This window comes from Erinaceus europaeus, chromosome 11 (genome assembly GCF_950295315.1).
Source record: "Erinaceus europaeus chromosome 11, mEriEur2.1, whole genome shotgun sequence".
In the NCBI taxonomy this organism is placed as follows: Eukaryota; Metazoa; Chordata; class Mammalia; order Eulipotyphla; family Erinaceidae; genus Erinaceus; species Erinaceus europaeus.
The window spans coordinates 40,058,003-40,080,530 of NC_080172.1; the positions used below are offsets into that span (position 1 = coordinate 40,058,003).

The following is a 22,528-nucleotide window of genomic DNA, read 5'->3' on the forward strand; positions in this document are numbered from 1 at the left end:
ATGGGTGGGTGAACTCTTCCAGCTGAACTTGAAGAAATTTTTCACTTCATTTCTTGTTTCACTATAACTACATCCGTGTAGTTATAGTGAAACTCTCACATTGTCTCTAACTCTCACATTGTCTCTAACTCTCACATTGTCTCTAACTCTCACATTGTCACTAACTCTCACATTGTCTTGATGTCCTCTATGAAAGCATATGCTCCAGGTAATTTGTTTACAAAGACATATCCCTGGTTCTCCATACTGAACATTCTGGGGAAATAACATCCTTTTTGGAAATTACAGCCATATCTTACTAGGTGATCCTAGTATGTTTCAGGCTCATCAAAAAAAAAAAAAAAAGGGTATTTTTTTTCTTCTTTGTAGTAGTCCAGCCCTGACATCTAGCACCTAGCACCCATGACAGAGAAGACTAGCCAGCTTCAGTCCTGTTTCCTGTGGATCAAAAATTTAATCTCAAAAACACATTCCAGGCAATCACCACTAGGTGACAGGATAAGAGACAAAATATGTTTGCAGTACTGGGCCATTATTAATTCCTTTAATTAATAAAAGGAGGGTGCCTTTTCTCTTTAAAGGAGAGCTCCTTCTATAGCTAACTGAGAAATTATCATAAATTTTAAATCTACATTTACATTAACTTTCTAGAGTCTATGCTATCTTTTGAAAGTCTCTGGAACCGGGTGGTGGCGCACCTGGTTGAGCACACATGTTACAGTGCACAAGGACCTGGGTTCAAGCCCCCATTCTCCACCTGCAGAGAGGAAGCTTCATGAGTGGTAAGCAAGGTTGCAGGTGTTTCTCTGTCTCTCTCCCTCTTTATCACCCCCTTCCCTCTCAATTTCTGGCTGTCTCTATCCAATAAATAAATAAAGATAACAAAAAAAATTAAAAAAAAGAAATTCTTTAAGGCTGACAGGTATTGGGACCAACATCTAACTTGGTTCACACCAGATGTTCCAGCCAAATGTAGGGACTGACTCCTCAGTGTTATGGTGATTGCAGAAAGAATTTCTTTCTTTCTTTTTTTTTTGCCTACAGAGTTATCATTAGGGTTCTGTGCTGACACTACAAATTCACTGCTCCTAGCAGTCATTTTTTCCCATTTTATTGAATAAGACACAGATGAATTGAAAAGGGAGGGGAAGGGAGGATAAGGGAGGGGGAGAGAAAGATAGACACTGCAGACCTGCTTCATTGCTGGAGAAGCAAACCCCCTGAAGGTTGGGAGTGGGGGCTTGAACCTGCATCCTTGTGCATGCCCTTGAGCTTAGTACTAGGTTCACTTAACTACACCAACACCCAGCCTCCCAGAAAGAGCCTGACTAGTACTGCACCTTCTACATCTTTACCTGATGGTCATAACACTTGCCCAAGAGTACATTCCAATTCTTATTGATACAAAATGGTTCCATCTGCATGGAGAAGATAATTATGTGAAGGCACTTGTGAATATCCTAGAATCCCTGTGTACATTTTTTCCTTATACTCATCAAAGCACCATGCACGTGGCAGAGTCCTATGAGTGATGAATGTCATTACTTCTGCTTTCCTTGAGTTTGCTTATTAATTGGATAGCATGCCACTTGGCAATGTATGAGTATCCTAGGTTCAAACCTTGTAGCCATGCCATTGAAAGAAGCTTCAAAGGCGTGGTCTTTCTCTCTAAAAACAAACAAACAAAGAAAACAAACAGGCAAAAACTTCAGGTTTTTCATACCCCAGATACAACCAAGCTCTCTAGCTAGACAAAGGCCACATACTCCTTAAGCATCCACATTCTGTAATCTCTGCATTCATTCCCTTATTTAACTTCTGGTTGTAGAATAAATAATTTATCTAACACTTTGAGCTCTGCTTTTCACCACAAATTGGACATTTATTTACAAGATGTTAATGAGACTGGGAGACCTGGGGTGCCTGGATAGCCAGATACTGCTCATGACCAATTTTCCCTTGTAACTTCCACCCCACTGTGTTTCTCCCAGGGCTGTTTTTGCACAAGTGCAGAATGGTCAGGCTTCCTTCAGAAAATAGGGGAAGAAGCCAATGAAAAGCCTCAATCCCTTGAAAATATAGAATATTCCCACTGTTTTCAAGAAAGATACATCTTGTTCTCGAGAGAGAGTGAGAAAGGAAAGTTTTGTGTGGGTTACCCTGCTGGGAATACTGTAAGAACTAGGTTGAGCATGGCGAGGCTTTTCCCATTAAAAAATAGGGAACTGAGGAAACACATCTCCCTGTCAGACTCTCTCTTGCTAATGTTGAGTGCTGGGAAATTGTGCAGATGCAGTCACAGCTGCCATGTTGTCCCCTCAGGGCATTGTCAATTCCCTGCTATAGTTGGAGTGCTTTGTTTACTCCTCCCTCTCTTCCCATCCCTGTGAAAGCTATTAAACTACCCTGGAGTGCTTTGTTTACTCCTCCCCCTTCCTATCCCCATGAGAGCTATTATCCTATCCTGGAGTGCTTTGTTTACTCCGCCCTTGCCATTATCCTATCCCTGAGTGCCTTGTTTCCTAGCCAATCAAGTCCCAACTTTCTCCCATAAAAGCCCTTCTTCTTCCACCCCTAGCTCTCTTGCCTGCTTTTCACCTCAGTGAATGGAAGGGTGCTGCGTGTAGCAGAAGGCAGCCATTTTTGTTAGCTCCACGTGGCCCGAACTGCTGTGCTCTCACCCAACTCTGAGGTGCCCGCATGAATAAAGAATTGTGTTCCCTCTCTGCTCCGGATCTCCTCTCTCTCTCCTCCACATCGCAGCCCGACAGTTGAGCTGGGGAGAGGTATGCACCTGTTTTTGTTTCCCTGTCAGTTACTCCCTGTCTCTGGAAACCCTGCATTTTTCTGCCTCCAGGGGCTTGGCATGCCTTAAAACATTAAGTCAGCTCTGCATTCCTTGATACAATGGCCCACTCTCTTATTATCTACATATCAGTGTTCTGCTTTGTCTAAAAAATGACAAGGTCTCCTCCCTATTTCCCCACCCAGTCTGCTCATTTGATATATTGTTTTCCTACCCTCAAGACCCTCCCTGCCTGCAGGGTATTATTAATCCTACCAGTTAGACCCCTAGAAACAGTTGCTAAGGAAGTTTCTACCTTTCCCAGCTCCCTTTTACCTTTCTTCGCCCCTTTACTAGCCATATATGATATTGTCAAGCCACTTCCATTTCCGACTTATGACTTCTGTATTCCAGCCTCAAAGAGTGCACACGCTCAGACCAGGATCCCTATGCTGGCCCTTGCACTTTGCACCATGTGCACTTAACCCACTGTGCTACCACACGACTTGGGGGCACTCGAATGAATAAAGATTTGAATCACCTCGCCACCACCAGCTCAGTTCCTGAGTCATCTCTCTCGCATCACTAGCCTGACATTACCCTACAGTGTTGGGGAGGTTTCCTATTCCCTTTGTTGGGGTCCTGCAGAGTGCAGGTTTGCCTGCCACACTGAATTGTTAGGAAACAGGCAGACTGTAGTCCCAAGAATTGAGGATCAAGTGGTGGTAGCTGCTGACCCTCAGAACCCTCAGATGCCTGCCTCAGAGACTGACTGCACTTCAGGACAAAGGTGTCCCTCTAGGCACATGACACTCTGCAAATACAGAGCCAGTGTTGCAGTGAATGAATGGCCAAGCTAGAGCAGAGAGTTTCCAGTTCATTTCCTGCATTATCCCTGGTTTGTGCATGAGCAGAAAAGCAATGATAGCTCTTGTGGTGTTTTAATTGGCATCAACTGTGTTTTAATTAATGAAAAAGAGAGGAGGAGGGCTGGAAGAGGGACTTTGTCTAACTCCTACCTTTTCTTCAGTATTCATGTGTTTATATGCTTACCAGGAGAAAGGTTGTGGCCCTGTGTTCTTTCTGTAGAGTCACCTCAGGATTATTCATTCACTACTAGTGTCTCTTCTAGAATCTAATTCAGGGCATCAGTGGCCAGGAGAAATAGCTTAACTGCTACAGTATACGACTTGTATGTCCAAGGCTCTCAGTTCAATATCTGGCTCCACAAGAAAGTAGCACTCTCCTCTCTCTCTCTCTCTCTCTTCTTCATGTGAATATCTGCCATATATCTCTTCTTCATGTGAATATCTGCCATATACAAAGTAACTAAAAATATTTGTCAAGTAGGATGTTTTCAAGTAAAATCTTCCAGGAAAATAGTACTTGTTAACTTATTAAATGTCAAAACTGGTTTGATTAGTACCATCCAGAAATCCAGGGAGGGTTATTTACAAATTTCAAATCAGTTTCTGTCTGACAAGAATCAGTCAGAAGGTCATGGGTAACAGATCCCCCTCAACTCCCAAATCCACCTGGGCTAGGCAACTGTAATTCGGGGGCATGCCACTCCCTGATGGACAGATTTCTTCTCTGAAGTATGCATTCTAGAGTCCCAGGACAGGGAGGGATGATCCATTAATATCATCAGAATTGGGGAAAGGATCTCTATGATAAAATATATATATATATATATATATATATATGTATACATATATATATTTAAGAGATCTCTAAAATTTCAAAAGTCTATTTATTTTTCCCTCTCTTTTGCCCCACTCCTGTCTCCTTTCTTTCCCTCTTTCTTTCTTTCATTTCCTTCTTCCTTTTCTATTTTAATTATTGTCTTTACTTGTGTTTAATAAAAGGAAACTCAGGTTCCCATGGTGATACACCTGGCTGAATGTAAATGTTAAAATACATGTGAGCTTTAGATCCCTGACTATAGGAGGCAAGCTTCATGAATCATGAAGCAGTTCTGCATGTTCGTTTCTTTATCTCTCTTTTTCTATTTCCACTTTCTTTGTCTATATCCAATAAATAAAGTAATTAGAATTTACAAGGGAAAAAAAACTCAGTGGTGGGAGTGATTTTAATATTCCCATTACATAGATGTACTTTTAGACGACTTTAGATATGCTTGAGTATGACAGCAATAAAGACCATAACTTAACTTTTTTATGTCTAGTACAAACTGGCAGAGTTAAAAATTAAAAAAAAAGAAGAGTCTCCTCAACTCTTAAGATTTCATGGAAAGACCACCCCCCCATACACATTGAAATAATACCCACCCATACACATTGAAATAGTAAAGTAATGGGCATGATTTACAATAGTATTTGAATAATTTGAAGAATTTCCAAGCAGTGTATGTTTAACTCAGTATGCATTAAGAACCTAGATCAGCACAATACACAGCACTGCAGTCCACAGAAAAGTAAGGTGGGATTTGGCAAAGAAGACATCAAATCTGATTATTTTCCATTTGAAACACCCCTACATCTGCTATGTTGGGAATAAGACTTCATCTATTATTATTGAAAAAGCTTCTCACCCCAAGATTCCAAAAGTAGGGTTACTGGTTTTCTAGGGAAAGATTACACAGTTGAGTTTGGGTGAGTTGGGGCTGGGGCTACAGAAGAGCTGACATACTAAATTTAAAGGTGGATAAAATCTTTTCTAAAAATATTTTATTATTTTTATTTATTTATTGCACTAGCACATGTTGGTCACTATGCCAGGTCTGCTGCATTGCTTGATGCTATGGTCTATTTACATACTCACTATTTTGTCTGAGACCCACCCTGCCTGCAGGGCATTGGTTTAATCACCACTGGTTAGATGGAAGCTTGCTACTTTTGTGCTCTGCCCCATCTCCTAGTAACTTCCTTTATCTGACCTGCCACTTCCATCGCAGGAGGTATAATGGCAGATTCTTTTCTGATCAATAAGAAAAACATTGGATTGCGTTTCCTCTCAGCTGTGAGCTCCTAGTCGTCTCTCTCCCACCCTTGAAGCTAGCCCGGCAAGCATAGCCAGAAATTGAGAAGGAAGGGAAGACAGAGAGGGAGAGATAGAGACACCTGCAGCACTGCTTTACCACTTGCAAAGCTTTCCCCTTGGAGGTGGGGGCCCAGGGCTTGAATCTACACTCAACCAGGTGCGCCACCACCTGGCTCCCAAGGTGGATAAATTTTTTAAAAAGGGAATGATGTGGAGGGGTGGCAGACTTTGAGGAAAATTTGCAATCTATTGGCTCATAGAAGACTAAAATATGAGGTACATCTATAGAATAAAAGCTGTTTCAGATGACACTTCTGATAAACCAGAATATATATCTTGTGAAGCTTTAACAAAATACAAGTAGAATCTCTCCAGAAACTCACTAAGCCACAGATGAGTACAGATTCATGTGGTCATTGGGTGGAAAAGGGGTGAGGAAGAAATTTTTCTAACTCAAAAGCCTTACTTGGTTATGAACTAGAAGTGAACATTACTCAGGGTAGAAGAGTACTAAGGATAGAATTCTCTTTTCTCATTGGAGCTCAACTCCTTGAGATGATTGGCTGTCAATCCAATGCTTGGTAGAATCTAGATTTACTGAACAGTAGAGGACAGAGTTTGGGGTCTACCCCTCAATCTTTTGCTTCCTGTTTTGTGACCAAAACATTTTCCTTTCTGAGTCACTGTTTCCCCTTTTCTCTTATCTCTTACATATTTTACCTTATCTTTGTATTTTCAATAAGGAGTGATTAAGTCTACATATAGTAAAAAAGCCTTCAAGGCCTGTGGGGAATATAAATCATAGCAAAATTACCTGCAGCATACCAAGGATCTACCAGTTGCTTGCTTCACTCAAGGGACTGAAGTGAAGGGGGGGTGGCTGTTAAAATTTACAACTGGGAACTCTTAAGTAACTCATTTAGAACAAGACAATTCAGGAAAATGTTATCAGTAGATGGAAAATAAGTGACAAGGTAACCCTTCAAGACTCAAGAAACCTTAGTTATCTAATTCTCAATTTGCATACATGAGCCCCTACTTCTCATCTTCCAAAGACAGAGGTGCCATCAATTAGAATAATAACTCCACCTATTCCTGAGACCCACCAAAGGAGACTGATGTCAGAGGTCCAGGAAACAAATACCAGAGTCTGCCTCATACAATATCTGGCAGCAGCCCCGAGGAAACAAATTTCAAAAGAAACAAAATACAATGGTCAAATAATAAAGAAAAATAGCAGAAATGAACCAGAACAGAAACACAGAATCCTAACAAGCCAAAAGCATATAAGGAGCAAAACTTCCATTTCCTCAAGATTCTCTAGCTTGGTGGTGTATAGTTCTTCTAAAATTTTCACATGATTTTCTGGATTTCTGTGGTCACTTGTGATATCTCCTCTATCAATTACAATTCTATTTATTTGAGTCTTCTCCCCCCCTCTTTTAGTGAGTCTGGCTAGGGGCTTGTCAATTTTGTTTATTTTTTCAAAGAACCAACATTTGGCTTCATTGATCTTTTCTATGGTTCTCTTGTAAAAACAAATCAATGGAACTACATTAAATTTAAAAGCTACTGCACAGCTAAAGTAACCATCACCCCAAAAGACCCATCACAGAATGGGAGATGATCTTCACATGCCATACATCAGACAAGAGATCTAATAGCCAAAATATTCAAAGAGCTCAGCAAACTTAGCAACAGAAAAACAAATGACCCAATAAAAAAATGGGCAGAGGATATAAACATAACATTCACTATAGAAGATATCCAAAAGTTTTACAAACACATGAAAAATTGTTCCAGGTCACTGATTGTCAGAAAGATGCAAATAAAGACAACATTGAGATACCACCTCACGGTGAGGCTTTTTCCATTGAAAAATGGGGAACTGAGGAAAGGAATCGCCCTGTCAGATCACCCCTGTGAGAATGGCATATATCAAGAAGGACAGCAGCAACAAATGCTGAAGAGGTTGTGGGGACAAAGGAACCCTTCTGTACTACTGGTGGAAATGTAAATTGGGCCAACCTCTGTGGAAATCAGTCTGGAGAACTCTCATTAGTCTAGACATGGACCTTCCATATTACCCAGTAATTCCTCTCCTAGGGATATACTACAAGGATTCCATGTGTATGCCTATGTTCATAGCAGCACAATTCATAATAGCTAAAATCTGGAAGGCATCCAGGTGCCCAAAAAAAGATGAGTGGCTGAGAAAGCTGTGGTATATATATATGCAATGGAATACTACACAGCTATCAAGAACAATGAATCCACATTCTCTGACCCAACCTGGATGGAGATAGAAGGAATTATGTTAAGTGAGCTATATCAGAAAGACAAAGATGACTATGGGATAATCCCACTGATCAACAGAAGTTGATAAAGAAGAACAGAAAGGGAAACTTAAAGCACAACTTGACTGAGTTTGGAGTAGGGCACCAAAGTAAAAATCTCTGAGTTGAGGGTGAGGGTGGACATTCAGCTTCACAGGGTGGCAGGTATGTGATAAGACATAGTCTTTTGTTGATAGGAATGGTGTTGATGTACACTCCTATAACTTGTAGTCATATAAATCACTATTTAATTAATATGAGAGGGGAAAAATTGATTGAGGGTGTTGGGCCGTAGTGCACTGGGTTAAGCACTCTTGGTGCAAAGTGCAAGGACTGGCATAAGAATACAGGTTCAAGCACCTGGGGCCCTATCTGCAGAGGAGTCACTTCATAGGTGGTGAAGAAAGTCTGCAGGTGTCTATCTTTCTCTCCCCCTCTCTGTCTTCACCTCCTCTCCCCATTTCTCTCTATCCTATCCTACAATGAAGACATCAATAACAACAATAATAATAATTACAACAGCAATAAAAAGACAAGGGCAACAAAAGGGAAAATAAATCAATTAATTTAAAAAATGATTGAAAGTCTTAAACTTTTTAATGCAGAGACCATAGGCTGAGTCTTTGACTCTCTTAAAAGATTAGACTAGGGAGAACAGAAGCAACCGGTGGCATTAGTCTTTAAAACAAAGCTATATATAAACAATGTCAAAGGACATGAATTATGCTGATGCTGTGTATGATACAGCAGATCCTAACAAAGATATTTTCAATGTTAACCCAATTGCCAAATAATTTGATTACAGCAATAACTATCTATTGTCTTCTTAAACCCTAAGACAACAGGAACCTCCCGCTTCCTCTGTAGAGCCTGTATTTCCCCCAGTCCTGGAACCTCTAGGGTGGGGCTCACTTTCCTGCATGCTTGTCTCAGTTCATAACTGCTGATCCCAACCTAATCAATGCAAGGAGTGCCATGTCAGCATGCTTAACTTCAGACTGTGTCCAGAAACATCAGACTTGTAATATCAACCCTTCAGCATAGGGTGAGACCTTTCCTTTCATAGGATTCTCTAATTCCATTTTAGGTGGTTCACTTCCTAACAAAATCCCAAAACCTAGATATAGACCAGGTCCCAGGAGATAGGGCATATGCTCACATGCATTCATAAATTAGGGCAAAATACATATCTGAAAGTATAAGTGCCCAACAGTCTACACTAAGTCAATATGTACAGCAGGCAAGTAGAAAGACCTAAAAAGACACCATAAAGTTCATAGCGAAATAGTGTCCACTTACACTAGATACCCTCTTCACCTACTTCCTCTTATACTTCCCTTACTCACTCCAAAGCTAAACTTATCAAAGCAAGGACTACAAAAGCTCAATAAGGGCAAGAGACTGGCATGCCTTAATAATGACATTTTAGTCACTATCGGGCCACTCCATCAGCTGGTGCCCTATTCACTGAGTCCTAAGATTCCCAGACAGAGGCAATGGGCCTAGATCTTGAATAAATCCCTCTCTCCATTGTTACTGGTCATCTATATCAGGTACAACACAATAGACTCCTTCGTGGGCCCCCAATGTGGATCAACAACGGCAGAGAATGAATGTTCCATCCTTCGAAGGGAGGCTGGACAACAAACTCTATGTTCCAAGTGAGGAAGATGAGTTCTGAAATTGGGGCAGCTTGGACTGTTCCTACTCACGACTGCAGAATGTGAGCTCAGATCTACAGGGATGCAGAGGTCACATAGACTCTTAAGATGAATATGGGCTCCAGATCACATCAGATTGATGGGGTTTATAGTCAACAATATTTATACTCCTTGCCCATACTTGGGAGCTACTCTCTTCCATGACTCAGCTTCCTGGTCCCTTTTTCAGCCATGACATCATCTCCCCAGACGATATCTTGGATCCACCTGCATATCAGATGCCAGGCTAAAAAAAAAAAAATGTACAGGCATCTTCAATGATATAAGTCCAAATGCAAGAATGACAAAAACAGAGATAAATTAATGGGACTACATCAAATTGAAAAGCTTCTGTACAGCAGAAGAAACCATCACCCAAACAAAGATACTCCTTACAGAATGGCAGAACATCTTTACATGTCTGTCATACACCAGACAAAAGACTAATAACCAAAATATATAAACAGATCGCCAAACTCAACAAGAAAAAAAAAATGATCCCATTCAAAAGTGAGGAGAGAGAATAGGAACCAAAGAAGACATCCAAAAAAGCCAGCAGACATATGAAAAAAATACTCCAAATCACTATCAGAAAAATGAAAATAAAGACAACAATGAGATATTACTTCACCCCTGAGAGAATATCATACCTCAGAAATGATAGCAAGAAGAAATGTTGGAAAGTATTTGTGGGCAAAGCAAATTGCTGCACGACTAATGGGAATGTAAATTGGTCTAATCCCTATGGAAAATAGTCTAGAGAAAACTCAGCAAGCTAGAAATGGGCCTATTTTATGACCCAAGAATTCCCTTCCTAAGAACATATCCTAAGGAATTAAACACATACAAGAAGATCTGTGCATAGCTAGGTTCATAGCAGCACAATTTGTAATAAACAGAATCTATAAGCAACCTATGTGCCCAACAACAATTGATCAGCAGAGAAGGTAGTGGTATAAATACACAATGGAACATTACTCAGGTATTAAGAATAATGAATCCACATTCTGTGACACATCTTGGATGGAGCTTGAAGGAATTATGGTAAGTGAGATAAACTAGAAAGAGAAAGATGAATATGGGATTATCTCACTCATAGACAGAAACTGAGAAATAAAAACAGAAAGGAGAAACACCTTATAGTAGTTGGACTGGGTTTGGTGCATTGCACTCAAATGAAGAACTCTGGGGGAAGGAATCTTTCAGGTTCAACAAATGGGGGTTAGAGTAGGGGAACAGTCCTTGGGTGGTAGGAGCAGTGTGAAATTATACTCTTATTTAACTTACAGTTTCATAAATCACTTCTAATTCAATAAGACAGGGAAAATACATTGAATATTTCAAGTTGTAAAAAATAAATGAAAAGACCACAATCTCTATATGCTAAAGGTTTGTTGCCCTCCCCTACATCATACTTATCCCCAAGGTGTGCCATTTGTAAAACTGTCTTTATGTCTCCCTTGACAGTGCTCTACTAAGAGAGTTTATTCTATAACTAAAATAGACCTACTAGCTATTTACAAAACAAAGATCCCAAATCTTCATCTGTAATATTCCAGCCTTTAGGTTCATGATTAGTCAACAATTTGTTTGGCTTTATATCTTAACTTTTTTCAGCCACCAGATTCCAGATGCTATCATGATGCCAACTGGACATCCCAGGGCAGATGACCCCACTAATGTGTCCTGGAGCCCTGTTTCCCCAGAGCCCTGCCCCACTAAGGAAAGAGAGGCACAGGCTGGAAGTATGGATTGACCTGCTAATGCCCGTTCAGCAGGGAAGTAATTACAAAAGCTTTCCACCTTCTGCACCTCACAAGGACCCCGGGTCCATACTCCCAGAGGGATAAAGAATAGGAAAGCTATCAGGGGAGGGGATGGGATATGAAGTACTTGTGGTGGGAATTATTGTTGTGTGGAATTGTACACCTCTTATCCTATGGTCTTGTCAGTGTTTCCATTTTATAAATAAATTATAAAAATAAAACATGACAATGAGGGGGAAAAAAAAGAGACAAGTTATTCTGGTTTCAGGCAATGGTGCGTCCATCATAGCTCACACATTGTACTGTGCAAGGAAACCATTTCAAGCCCCCAGTCTCCACCTGTAGAGATGAAGCTACACAGGTGGTGAAGCAGTGCTGCAGGTGTCTCTTTCTCTCCCTCCCACTCTCCCTACTTTCTCTGTCTCTAAAAAAGAAAAGAAACTGTTACCTGGAAAACTGGATTCATCTTGCAGGCTCTGAGCTCCAGAGATGGCCCTGGTGACAAAATAAAACCAATATTAACAATATTATTACTGTAATTGTAATTACAATAGTTATAATTATCATCCTTATTCCTGTTCAGGTAGTTGTGAAAGTATATTTCTGAAATTTACATATGTTGTTTATTTACATATGTTGTTGCCAGTAAAGTTCTTCTCCGGGTTAATACCTGATCATCATCTACTGATTTGTTGCCTTGATAATCATTGTTAAGAGATCTTGCTCCCCATGTAAAATTCTGCAAGATTGACTGATTCATTCATTTTTTAACCATGTACATCTCAGTTCCAGGAATGTTAGGCCCACATTTGTATCATAATCACCCAGCATAGCATCTGGTCTTTGGTGCATGTGGAGTAAATATTGTTGAAGAGATTAAGAAATGCTAGAATTAATGAATCAACACATTCAAATACAGTTTGTGTTCCTTTGTGTACAATTGCAGAAAACAAGATTCTAAGTCAGGAATGCAAGGCAAAAACAAGACTTGGCTTTTGCATATGGAAGTTCTGCCAACCTCATAGCCTGACAGAAGTGCAAGAACACGTGCTTTAGAGTGGGACAAGACCGCCAATAATGAAAACCAGGATTGATTGTGGAATGTTGACAAAGCAATAACAAAGTATGTTCTGTGAAGCATTAAGATTAAACACAGATGAAACTCTCATCTTGCCAAACTACTTTCAACATTTCACAATACTCATCAGAAAACAGGATTTCTTCTCACCTTGGGGACATTCAGGAGTGATCCTTTCTCAGGGATTTTGAAACACCAAGCAAGAAATGATACTTTTCTGGTGTCTTCCATTTGCAAGAAGAGTTCCAATATAATGCTCTTTGTCCTCAGACTGCCTTTCTGGTAAGCAACAAAATGTTTGATTTTCTTCTAATAGATTTGTCATTTTACTTCAAGTATCCAGTACTATTGACCCAGAGAACCTCAATTTCAAAGCCATTAAAATCTAATTTTCCACACTGTGCCCCCAGGAGATTGACTAACTTTCAAAGAATAATTCATTTTCTTTAAGAAAAAAATGCATATCTCTCTATATATTTTATTTTTATTCCTTAAAGTAAGTCAAGGAACATTGCTGTCAGCACCTCCATTATTACTCTCCCCAGTGTCTTTCTTGCAAAAGAACATAAATGCTCCTTTGACAAAGTAAGATTTGGTCACTGTGGAGAAAGGCTGTATTTATGTGGGGGAACTACCATTTACAGATATAATTTAAAAGACCCACTGTCATGTTTTACCATCAGGAAAGCGGGACAGAGGGCTCAAGGTTATTTGTTTTGAAAAATAACAGATGTGTCAAAGACTAAGCAGAAAAAAAATGCTTCTAAGGAAAGACCATCTTCTTGAAAATTTCAGAGAGTTCAAGAACTCCAAAGGCTAAGATTTTTTTTTGTTTCCTCTTCCTCCCTCTCTCTATTTCTCCCTCTCCCCCTCCTATTTCTTTCCTTTTTTCACTTTCACATCTACCAGAGAACTATTAAATGCCTGCTTTAGGTGATAACATGGATTGAACTTGGAACCACAGAGCCTCAGACAAAAAAAAGTCTATTTCTATGGCCTTATGTTACTTTTGTAAAATGTTATGCTAAGCATCTCCATTTAAATTTCTGCAATCAGACACCACTTGAGCAGGCGTATATAATGCCATATACAGAGAACTCAGTGAATCATAAGAGCATGTAACTGCCATCATGGAAAATCTATTATGCTCACAGATTCACAACTGAATACATGTGGAATCTGAAGCTGGGAAGGATATTAGTGCACAAAATGGAGCAACTCAGTAAGATCTAAAGTTGAGGTACTAGTATTTTGTCAGTGTTAACTTCTTAATTTAGGTACTTCTACTCTAGTAATATAAAATAATATTTGGTATATGGGTGAGTAATATAATATGAATGATCTCCTCTATGCTTGTAACTCTTCTTTATTTTAAAACTATGCCAAGTCAAACTTTTAGAAGGGATATGTGTTACATTTCTTTAGGAAAGCTGGGAAGTAAGAGAAAGAAAGCCACACATACAACTCATACTGGATACCAGACAGAGGCTGAATCATCTTAAAACATATTTGGTAGGATGTCTTCAAGCCAGTGACAAAAAAATACTAGAATTATAGCACTGGATCATACCTGAATGAAAATAAATAAGTAACCAAGCTACAACTACTGTGTGTCATAACCCTTGAGAAGTCTATGAATGAAAATTCATCCCATCTGGTAGATGTAATAAGTCACTGCAGTGAATTGCAGCACCAGCTGTACAGTCCTCGATCCACAAAAGGTTCCCAGTATATGAGGTTCCCAGTATATGAGGTTGACACCAGCAAGAAAAGGAATGACCAATAAACACACAAGCCTTATGATTTCAAGAAGTTTCACTCAGTTAAATAAGTAAAGAGGTGAAGGATGACTACCAGATGGTTTTACTCACATGTGGAATCCAGAGAACTGAAACAGAAAAAACAAGCAAACAATGGGGATGGGTGGCAAACCGGGTTAAACACAAATAATATGAAGGCAAGGCCCCTGAACAAATATCCTGGTTTGAGCCTCTTACTCCCAACCTGCAGGGAGTGGGGTAATTCACAAGTGGTGAAGCAGTTCTGCAGATGTCCATCTTTCTCTCTCCCTGTCTGTCTCCCCTACCCTCTCAATTTATCTCTGTCCTATCAAATAAAATGGGGGAAAAATGGTGACCAGGAACAGTGTAGGCACCAAGTCCAGAGAAAAACCTGGAGTAAAAAAAAAAAATCCGAAAAGTACACAGTTTCTAAGACTTTGTGAGAAGTATGGTTACCTGTTAGGAGGGTGAAGACACAGACCTTTGGTGGCAGATGTAGTGAGGAACTATACCCTGCAAGCTTATAATCTTGTAAACCACTATTAAGTCACAAATAAAATAAATTTGATAGAATTAAATTTCAGATAAGATAGCCATTCTGTCTAAATAGGCTGTTTTAATTGATTATATAAGATCATTGTCATAACGGAGTGTAATTTCCCTGACACCTAGATGATATACAAGGAGGAACTAGATTCAAAATCTATGTCTGGGGGGCAAAGGATCAGTGAAATTATCAGAAAGCATGGGGTCATATCTCATTTAGTAGGCATGTGTTTTGCCAAGCAAGTGACACTCACTAGAGTCTTGTCACCACAAAGAGCACCAAGACCCTAGGAGAAGCCTCAGTACAATGGTATCTGTCCTGCTTTTTCTGTCTCTGTCCTTTATACTCTTTTTTTTAAATCTTAAATGGAATAAAAATCAACTTGAGAGTGGTAGAATTACACATGTGTGAGACCCTTGTACTGTAGATAAAGAAATAAAGTAGGCAGGTAGGCAGGTAGGTAAATAAGTAAGATCAGGGATGTAAATCATAGAGGGTTTATCTCCCAGTGGTTTGTTATGCAATGGGCCAGTGCATTCAAGGGGTCACAAGTCACCCTGCATTGTTCATCCACTTCTCTAATGCCCCAAGAAATGGGATTTTTACTTACTTTTATATCCTTTAAAAAGTTTGATAAGCTTGAATTTCTCTGAGCACTGCATTCAGCACTCCTAGAGTAGAAATTTTTCTAAATCCACTGGCTCTGAGAGGATCCATAGGAGACCCTGGTTAGGAGTTGAAATGTAGAGGAGCCTGGGAAGAAAAGAAAATTCTGTTCTGCTGCCTCTTCATGCACAGCTGGGTAAGTGACCTCCCCATAGCTAACATGGTTGAAAACCCTGTGCAATGCTGGCTATTGTGGGGACTAAAAATGATGCTGTGCTGAAGCACCAACCTTCCTGGAGGATGCAGGAGTACTCTGGGTCAGGGCCATTATTACAATTATTACTGATTCTGATATAACCAGCACGAACACAATGTCTCATGGTATAGTCAGCCACTGGCAGAGACCTCTGAGCAAAAAGAAAACCAATGCTGAGTCTATCCAAAGGTTTCTTTTTCTTTTTCTTTTTTTAAGGCAGTGAGAAATAGGCTAGACTATTCTCAAGGACAAAGAAGCCAATGAGGTAGGTCTTGGGGAGGGCAATCATGAAGGAATAGGCAGGGATTGTCTTAATGAATCAGTAAGATGAAGTCCTGCAACCATTCCATTCAGAGATGCACACAGCCTACCACCAGCTGCCCCATTCTTTCTTCCCCCACTTATTTTATTCATGTTTTTTGCATCCCCTACCTCCTGTTGCCTCCTCTGAAGACCCTATACATTTATTCCACAAATGTGAAGGGCAGCAGCATTATTGAGATTCACAGACCTCCTTCCAAATGATTTCAGGAGGCATGAGCTAATAAAACAGAAAAATAAGACAACTTGGAACAAAGACATAAAGAAGTACTTTGAAATTGCTTCTGAATGCTTCTGGAAACTAATTTCAGCAAATACTGAATGTCTCTGCCCTGAAAGCATATCTTTCCTCTGTGTTTGTGCTCCTGCAAACTGGGGCTGGTTTTAGTAAAGTTTTACTCTGTGTCTGTCATGTAACTGCTTGTTTTCTACTTACAGGTCACCAACTGAGTCCTCACCAATGTCTGATGGTTGTGTCCATTGCATGGATGTGCACATGAAGGTTCACTGAGAATAACTGACTCAAGGTTTCAAGTGGCAGATGTGCCCAAGACAAATTCCTCTGGCCCCTGCTGTTCTATAAGTCAAAAAATTATCTTTATTTATTTGATAGAGACAGACAAAAATCAAGAAGAAAAGAGAGACAGATATGAAGAGAGACAAAGAGACGCCTTCAGCCCTGCCTCACTGCACATGAAGCTTTCTCCTTGTAGGTGGGGATTGCAGGCTTAAAGCAGGTGTACCATTAACCAGCCCTAGAGATTTATGTTCTTCTTTATTATTTTTTTTACCATACTGCTGATCATCTCTGGCTTATGGTGGTACCAGGATTGAACCTGGGATTTCAGAGCCTCAGTTATGAGAGTCTATTTGCATAATCATTATGCTATCCACTCCCATCCTCAAGACAATAGGAAGTCTATTCCCTGGACTTCATTTCGTTGTACACTGGAGATACTCAGTAAACATTTTTGGACCCAGAAAGCTTCATTGGATTCTGAATTAGAAAACTATGATTGCATCAGGGTCACTATCACTGTCCTGGTGGGTGAACTTTGCATCTCTTGGGTCCAATAGGCACAGAGGAGTCAGGTATCCAGCCAATTCTTCTTAAAGCCAAGTGCTTTGAAGTGAGTATCACACTGAGACTGCAGGCTCACCTCTCAAAGTTGAAAATTTAAATTCTCATTAGGCAGAAGAGTCTATTCCATACTTATTTCATCTGGGTAAGAAGGGCTGGAGAGAGTGTAATCAGACAGAATTTTCTTAAGTGTCTTCGGAGGCAGCTGAGCTGGATGGGCTCCTGATCCAACTCCATGCCTCAAGGCCATCTGTTTCCACACAGGGATGTTTCCCTGTATCATTCTATACATACCTCCTCCCAGTCTCTCCAATACACAGGGACACACACTCAACACACAGTCTCCTCCCAAATCAGAATCCTTGCAGATAGTTACATATTCATGTGGCCAAGTATTTCTGAATATAATCTTATCTAATATCTAATTTTAGTCCAAAGAAAACCCCAGGTCTTGGATAGCACCTATACACAAATGCATATCTCATCCCTGCTGAATACCCAAATGTTTGCAGAGGGAATGCTGCTCTGTGCACAGAGTGACTAGGAGCACTATTTATCCTCATTTATTAGGCCTGACAACCCCTTTCTGGAAGATAAAGAGAAGGAGCTTCTGTATTGCTTTCAGCTTACATGAAGGACTTACATGGTCACCTCAAGGACAAGACTGTCTAAGTATAGGCCAAGCCCATTGGCTAGGCTTTCTTTCTCTCTTGCCAGGCTAGCACTGTGGGTGATTCTTCCTGGGCACGTGCTTTCTGGGTTGGAGAGAACTCTACCGGATATAACCTGGGTTGCTGCTTACTCAGCAACATAGGAGAGGAACCAGGAACTTGTGGTGGAGAGGGAACACAATGCAATGCCTTTATTGATCAGACACAACACCTTTATATGTATCTTTAACCAGAAGTGGCAAATGGGAAAAGGAAATGGCTAAGAGATGGGGTGGAGAAAAGAGCACAAAGGGAGAAAACTTCCATAGCAGCTGTTCAAACCAGTGAGATTAACCAATGCCCTGCAGCAGGGTAGGTCTCAGGCAAAACAATGATTATGTAAATAGACCACAGTATCATCAATGGAGCAGAGCAGCTGTCCAACCCTTCCTTCCTTCCTTCCTTCCTTCCTTCCTTTCTTTCCTTCTTTCTTTTAATTGCCACCAGACTTATTCCTGGGGCTAGGTGTCTGCAAGATGGATTCACTGTTCCTGGTGGCCGTTTTCTCCTTTTCCTTTTTATTTCTCATATTTAATAAGGATAAAAAGGAATAGAGAAGGGAGAAGGAGAAATAGAGACACCTGCAGCACTATTTCACCACTTATATAGCTTCTCCCGTGCAAGAAGTCAGGTTCTGGAAATGTGTATGCTCAGCTGGGTGCTCCAAAACCTGATCATTTCCCCTAGCCAGCTTTTCTTCACACAGACCACGTCTTCTCTGCCATCCTCTTGAGCTTGTGTTCATCTGTCATCTTGAACCTCCAACCCTTGCCCATAACCCTGCCTCCACTACAGTTCAAGGCCCCTCCTCCCAATGTGTGTTTTCACATCATTTCTCTTTTTTTGGCCCCATACCTTAGCTATTCTGCAAGATCCCATGGACAGGCACCACCCCCTGTGATAAGAGCTTTGGGTAAAAAGGCAGAGTGACTTTGTTCAAGTTCAAGGCTGCTTTAGATAAGTCTTCCTTTAGCAACACCTGGATAAAGCAAGGGTTTCAGCAAGCAGGGCCCATGCAAAGGCTGTTTTACAGGAGATATTGGTGGAGATTCAGAAGTGAGAACATGTTTACTCCCAAGCTCTGGGAATGTGCTGAACAGAATAACTGATGGTATCCAGGCATAAAATCAGAGAGTACACTCACCATGGTGACCCTAGGAGAGCCACCCTCTAGCCTCAAGCTATTCCCATAGGGCTGATTTCACATTTAGTTGACCTCTGCCCTCTTTGGACAAATGGCTGGTAAAAGAAGCAACATTTTCCAAGTGACCAGCCTGTCAGACGTGAGCTCCTATCACAGCCCAATGTCCACTGAGAAGCAGCCAAAGGCCCAGACACAGATATTTTCAAGTGGCCCTGATATGGCCAGAAAGGGGCACCCAATCTCCTGCATTCAGGGCCCAGCTTCTCTCACTGCCTTGACCTTGGAAATAGACATTAGCTGCTAAAGGATAGCAAGTGGTGCCAGAGTGGATAATGAGGAAATGTGTTCATTAAATAGGTGCACTTCCCCAAAGTGTGTGTGTGTGTGTGTGTGTGTGTGTGTGTGTGTGATGGGGGGAGGGGCTTGTTTATGGGAGAGAGCAACCTTCCAGAGGGGGAAACAATTAGCATTACCTCTGAGATACTGATTTGTATTCCAGAAAAATTATGAAGCAACTATGAGTGGATAGATGTTCTGCTTAATATTTTTGGTAATGATAACACTTTGTAGGATGAGTGTTTTCTAATGCTCAGAGATGGGGGATCTGGAGTGGTATTTAAAACTAGAGCTGTTCTACAAGACTCACGGCTGCCCTGGAAAATGTCAAACATTTTATCTACTGGGTAATGCAGCATGTTAGACATGTTTCCCCCAAACCTGATTAAAATGAATGTGCCTTTTGAATATTCGTCTCCTGTCTACATTATGTTGGATAAGAGGGAGAGAAGCAAAGAGAAAGAAGTGGGGAGCGAAGGGCTAGTCAAGAGGAAGAGGAGCTTGGGGCTTGGAAGCACCAGTCAGGTGTGCACACAGAGGAAAATGTGGCTGGAGGCCTGGAGGGGACATGTGTTTAGGGAGCAGAATGTAAAATTTTGAGGGACTGCAGTCAAGGCTGATATACATATAAGCAGGAGTGGGGTACTTGTTTCTTATTGGCTGTGGCTCTCAGTAGAGTGGTTACAGTCCTCATGGGAGACTACATTTACATTGTAGAAAAGTTCACTCAACTCACAGAACACACGTGGTATCAGATGGCATCCGAGTGGCTTTTGTCCCGGCTCTGCACCTGGATAATGAGGCTGTGCTGTGCCCTGGACACATTCATAGCAAACCAGCGGGGACTCATCTGAAAGCTCCCACCCCCAGATGGTCCCTAACGATAGATGAGGGACATTTGTAATAGGAACAAACCAGAAATCAGTCCCAAGTTTGCATCTGTTGGTTAATTTCTTTTATTTTTTTTTTCCTGCAAGAAATGAATGATACTGGCATGTGGCCTGAACTAACTGTGACTTTGGTTTTATTAAGTCACAAGAGCCTCAAAACTATATCTAGCAATATGAGCAGTGATGGAGATTTGTTTTAAATGTTGAGTGCTAAATCTAACTTAACCTGTGCAGAAACCAGGCTGCTTGGGGACTTGGACATGAAGTGTTCATGATTCCCCAGGCACATAGTCTGCTTCCTTTTCCCTGACCATCCTAAGAAGCCTAGCCCCTGTCTGCTGGGAAGCAGAGTACTTAAATGGAAGGGACTCCTTCTCTAAGAAGTAGAAGTTTTGATGCCAGTCCCTAACCCCCATGGGCAGGAATAAGTGGCCCCACTCCATGGTGCTAGCAACAATGGCCAGAAAAGGGCTGGGACATGGGAAGGCTGCAGGCAGCTTCCTTGGGCCAGACAGAAATGGAGATCTATGAGGATATCAATGAGCTACAACAGAATTTGGATGCGGTAGGTGACCTCAGGGACCTGGGAGAACAGGAAAGCCTGAGGTTCACCCCAAGGAGAGGTTGGAGTTCCCTTTTTCTTGGTGGAGGTGGTGGGAGGGGTGGTGTTGATGGTCAGAGTTCACTGTCTCTTGATTCCCCTTAATTCTCACCCACCCCCAAATGAGTTCCTCAGTATGGTGACAGATCCATACCCACAATACTCCGGACCCCAGGCAGCTCTGCAGACCATTCTCATCACTGGCACATGAGCTACTAGGCACAGTCATGCTCTAGCCTTTGCCTCATTGGCCAGCAAGAAGATATGCCCCAAGAAGGTATTTATGCAATCTACTATAGTGACCATGAAAAGTTCCACAGACCAGTAGTTTAGTCAGCAGAAATTTATTTCTCTCAGACCTAGATTCCAGAATGTCAGATGCAGTTGTCAGCAAGGCTGGTACCTCTAAGGTCCCTGTCCTTGTGTGTAAATGCTATCTTCTTATGCCTTCACATGAACAACCTTCTCTGTGTGTCTGTATTCTGACTTTGTCTTCTTATAATGCTACAGACATTTAGCTCAGGGTCCACCCTAATCATCTTAACCTGGTGACACCTGTAAAGACCTATATCCAAGTATAATTATGTTAAAAGCCCTGAGGATTATGACCCCAGCAGATGAATTCTTTGAGGCACAATCAAGCTTATGACAGTGTTCAGTAAAGTCACTAAGAACTAGGCTGATCTTAGGACTGCAGCTGGCAAGCTTAGAATTCAAGCAATGCAGCTAGACCCCTTCTGTAAAAACCCACCCCTTCTCTTTCAGGAGCTTTGCACCTGCTTCCCAAAAGTCAGCTGCTTTCTTATGCCACCTTGAGGGTCTCCTCCTGACAAGGGGACCTGATCCCAGAAACATAAGTGGTCACACTTTGATTGTGGCTTGGTTTGGGGTGTGGGCAGGAGGATCTTCCTGGGACCTTGTAATAAAAACATGTAATAAAAACAGAAACAGACATTCTCTTGCAAATACAAACTCACAAGTAAGCACACCTACTACAAACATGTTTGCAAACATTATGGATAGTGACTGCAATATTGTATCAGCTCAGACATGAAAAGGCTGATTTTCTCACTCCTATAGAATCTCAGTGTGGACGAAGTCTGCACATAGACATAGGCCATTCACAAATACAGTGTTAGGAAAATAGCCTTCATGAATATAATTCTCTGAACTGCCAAAAGAAAGATAGGGAGGGAAGCAGCAGCCATATAGGATGGTGCAAACTGTTGGAAGCCCAGGAATGAGTTGTACTGCCAGGGAAAAAGCTGTTCGTGAAGTTCCCATCATATAAATGACTTCTTGAATTTCCTCTGAAACAGCTGAGTATTTTTCTGATCCATATAGTTTGTGATGTGGAAATTGTCCACTGCTTTCATGTCATATTAAGTGATAAAATGGTATGCCAGGTTACAACAGATCTAATCTGAATAAGAGAGAGACAAGTGGAAATATAGCTGGGTTCCTTCTGAATCATATTCTAGAACACTAACTCATATTTTTCAAATGAGCTTTTGAACCTAAATTTAAGATGGGTTTTCTTGTACACTATCTGAATACATTAGATTTAACAGGAAGTTTCCTTGTTTC

General features: G+C 41.0%; 1 long non-coding RNA gene across 1 annotated transcript in view; it reads left to right on the forward strand.

Annotated features, from left to right (window-relative positions):
- Positions 1 to 16,933, forward strand: part of LOC132541322 (uncharacterized) — a 38,546-nt gene extending 21,613 nt beyond the window's left edge. The window contains exons 2-3 of the long non-coding RNA XR_009552495.1: positions 12,537 to 12,950; positions 16,618 to 16,933. This is a non-coding gene — a long non-coding RNA (uncharacterized LOC132541322). The remainder of the gene's footprint in view (positions 1 to 12,536; positions 12,951 to 16,617) is intronic.
- Positions 16,934 to 22,528: the final 5,595 nt, after the last annotated feature.